This window comes from Palaemon carinicauda, chromosome 45, assembly GCF_036898095.1.
Source record: "Palaemon carinicauda isolate YSFRI2023 chromosome 45, ASM3689809v2, whole genome shotgun sequence".
Taxonomy (NCBI): Eukaryota; Metazoa; Arthropoda; class Malacostraca; order Decapoda; family Palaemonidae; genus Palaemon; species Palaemon carinicauda.
This window is the reverse complement of record NC_090769.1, coordinates 27,260,667-27,265,237: the sequence shown is the minus strand read 5'-3', so window position 1 is coordinate 27,265,237 and position 4,571 is coordinate 27,260,667.

Here is a 4,571-nt window from a genome sequence, read left to right as displayed (position 1 = left end):
TAGTATTTTTAGACAAGTGCTGATAAGCATCTTATGGATACTGACACCGATGGCTCATAGCCATCATTGCTTATTTGAGAGAAGATACAGATGTCTTCACCCATAAGTACACTATTATTAAATATCATTCTAAATATGGTTTATTTTTACATATGAAAATGATTGTGAAAATAATATGCATTAATTCATGTATGCATATATATATATATATATATATATATATATATATATATATATATATATATATATATATATATACATATATATATATATATACATACATATATATATGTGTCTGTGTATATATGTACATATATGTATATATATATATATATATATATATATATATATATATATATATATATATATATATACAGTATGTGTTGAGGGAGAGAGAGAGAGAGAGAGAGAGAGAGAGAGAGAGAGAGAGAGAGATTAACCGTGCATGTAATGATTCTCTCAATATCTATAGTAATCGCATTATAAGGAAAATCCACCTTTCGAAGCAAAACTGTCATGGAAACAGCTTCGATATATAAACAAAAGCAACCTCTAACGAGTTACTTTTCTTAAAGTTCACTTCTTATAACACTAATTTCACGAGACTTACGATTGCAATCTTTCTCTCTGTCGATGGTCAACTTCAGGTAGCTTGCTTGGTCTCCGAATGAAGTCTGAAAGTCCTACGTCTTTGTTTTATACCTGCTAAGAAGCCCACCTTACCTTCCCTATGAGTCCTACGACAAACTCCCTACCCCCATCCTGGGAAATTCATCAGTTTCACAATCCTTCGTGTCTGCTTGAACCGGATTTTTTTTTTTTTTTTTTTTTTTTTTTAGTCCAAAGGTACGATTTCGTCAGTACAACCTTGAAAATGTTATTCAATAGTATTTTTATTTTCATTTACATAGTTCTTGTGAAGTAGGTTTCTATTAGATGTTTTCCTATTGATTAATAATTCTAGCTTTTATTGGTTTTATCCTCACGTTTAATGAGTTTTGACTACTGGCTAGTTATAGTATTTTTATTTCTTTGTTTTGATAAGATTTGAGGCCCTTCTTGTATGTAAAGACCTGTGAATTTGTTATTCTTTTCATAATATAGTCTCTAACAAGTGGCCAGTGGCGCACAGGACTGTGAAGAATTACCACATACTGTATATGCAGATTCTTTTAATTTTCTTGTATATATACATATGTATATGTATATATGTATGTATGTATGTATTCAAATAAGCCATATATTTTTTATACATTAATGTCTAGATTCTCTTTACGACCTCGGGATCAGAGCCCCAGGTGAAATGACACAAAGACTAGAGCTTTTGACCGGCCGGGAGTCGAACCCTGGTCCGGCAAACTTGTATAGACAGGGATTTACCAAGTTTGCTGGACCAGGGTTCGACTCCCACCCGGTCACAAGATCTTGTCTTTGCGTGATTTCGCCTGGGGCTCTGATCCCGAGGTCGTTAAGAGAATCCAGACATTAATGTATCAAAAATATATGGCTTATTTGAATATGAAAATCACAACTAAATGTGCACAATTTATCATATATATATATATATATATATATATATAATATATATATATATATATATATACTGTATATGACACACACACATCAGGAGGTTGTTGAAGGTCCGTATTTTGGGTGTTCAAAGTCGGAACAAGTTATTATATTATTATCGACTCAAAAATGGGCCTAGTCATGGTAACTTGGTTCTTGTCCTAAAATGCTAAAATCTTTGTAATCATTATCATGTTTACACACTTTGGCATGATTACGAATATTCTAATGCTCTGGGCTGAGTGTTTTGCAACCTATTCGAAAGCTCACTCCTCTTTGGGAATTAAATATTACCTCTAACAAGCTCTTGGTAGATCCTGCTCAATTTCCTGAGTTACGCTCTATGCAAATGTAACTCTACCTTACACCAAAGGACATAAAAGGACTCTATCGATCTTTGAAATGAAGAAGCCAGCCAATTATGAGATGAATCTTTGGGATTAATTTTACATTTAACTACAGGGAAATGGTGTTGGATGATTTTCTCAAATTTACGCCTGGGGAAAGTCATCATGTAGAGAAGGAAACCTCGCATAGAATTTAATTTTAGGAAGCATAGGCCTACTGTGGATAATTTTTTATACTAAGCAATCTTTTAAATGCCTCTTTAAGCACTCCAACTGACTAATGGAATATTAGGGAAAGCACCTGCAAGTTTGGTTCTTCGCAAGTGTCATAAACTTCCGATACTCTACACATGTCTGCAAGTATGTTCGTACTCTAAGTGTACCATTTATATAGTAACAATCTCAATAACCCAGTCATTTTGAAAAAGTCAAAGACGAAATTAGTTAGGATTCACTCAATTTTTCCACATTCCCCGTGGTGTTTTCTGTGTGTATATATATATATACATATATATATATATATATATATATATATATATATATTATATATTTATATATGTATATATATACTTATATATATATATATATATATATATAACATGTATACAGTATGGATATATATATATATATATATATATCATATGTGTGTGTGTGTGAATGTGTGTGTGAGTATATAATTCAAGTTTATATGGGACTCAAAAATGTTTCATTAATTCAAGAGAGAGAGAGAGAGAGAGAGAGAGAGAGAGAGAGAGAGATCTTCCTTCAAATATCCTTGTCTTAAATCGATAACTGTACTACAATTTTCCTTCATGGATGGATAAATATTATCAAAACGTCAATAACATAAATCTTAAACATTCTGGGAAAACAAATAAAAAAATCATCAAAATTTTTGAAAATGGTGGTCAATGTCAACTAAATCTTTTTTTTTATATAAGGATAGAACTTAAATAAAGGCAAGGTCGAAGAAACAATTAGAGACAGAGATAGCGGACTGCCAAGGTGAATTGTCTTTTCTGGGAATTCTTGCTTGAGAAAATATTTCTTGAACAAAGAAGTTGTCTTGCAGATTTCGTTGTGTTTAAGAAATATATAAAAACTCTAAACTACTTTCATACCAAATTCACATTTGCATTTTACAAGGCAATTAGAATAATTTTATTCACTTCAATAATAGTGTTTGAAATAAACACATCAGGTAAACAAATTAAAGTATACATGCCATCAGCTATTCATATATTTTACACACTGTACGCCCACACACACACACACACACACACACACGCCCGTTGAGATACTACCGCTAGAGCGTTATTGGTCCTTTGACAAGCTAGACAGTACTACATTGGATCCCTCTCTCTGGTTACGGCTCATTTTGTCTTTGCCTACACATAAACCGATTAGTCTCGCCTATTCTTACCACGTTCTCCTTTGTCTTCATACGCCTGGCAACACTGAGATTACCAAACAATTCTTCTTCACTTAAGGGGTTAATTACTGCAATATAATTGTTCAGTGGCTACTTTCCTCTAGGTAAGGGCAGAAGAGACTCAATAGCTATGGTAAGCAGGTCTTCTACGCCTATATATATATGTATATATATATATATATATATATATATATATATATATATATAATATATTATTACGGAACAAGCTCTTGTCTACAGCAGGGGATGGCTCCAGTAAGGAGCCATGATATTATATAAAAAAGGTGACACACTTTTCATTATCCTATTATCGTCCATTCTCTTCACATGACCCAACCACCTAGATATACTCTTTGTCTAACAATCTATGCTAACCATTTTACCATTTCTTCTGTATGATCCACATACATCACATTATCAATTCTTCTTACATCACATATACTACACGAGTAGTTTCTCTTAACAGAATTATTCATTCCCACCTTGGGTTTCACAGACAACTCATGTCTCTTGGAAATATTTTGCACACGGCCTTCTACGTTTCCTGTTTCTCCCATTATGACACTCACGTCCCCTTTGTTCTTGTCATCTTCTGTTGCAGTTACAGTAGGGAACCTTTCATTATTCTATTCAAAATTATTACTCCAACAGCCTCGTTTCAATTACTATTATTGATTTACACTTGCTAACATTTATTCTCAACTCCCTCCTTTTACTGAGACATTTAAACTCTCTCAACAGCTATTACAACTTCTCCTCACTATCGCCAATAGCATCACAGTATCACTCATCCCACAACTTTGCTTCAAACTTATGCGGTATCCTTCAATGGGAGGTTTTGCTCCTGAGAGGAGAAAAGTAAAAGAGAATTCCTTGTTAAATTTATATGATTCTGTGTAGTTTAATGTTTATGAATTAGCCATTCTCTTCATAAATTCAACATTAACAAATGTCAATAGACTAACTAAAGTATGGATAAAGTAAGGATGAATAAATAACGAAATTCTAATATTGCACATCTTAATGACCTTCCAAAATCCTTCAAGAAGAGTCCATTAGATGATGCGTGTTTTTTACTCAAGTCATTTGGTCTTAACCTGCCGTCCTATCCCCAAAAAACTGACTCATTTGAGAACGGGTTGCATCACAAAATCGTCCCTCTTGGATAGATAAGTAAAAATTCCGGTTCAAACTAACACCGTGAAGGATTGTGAAACTGTTGA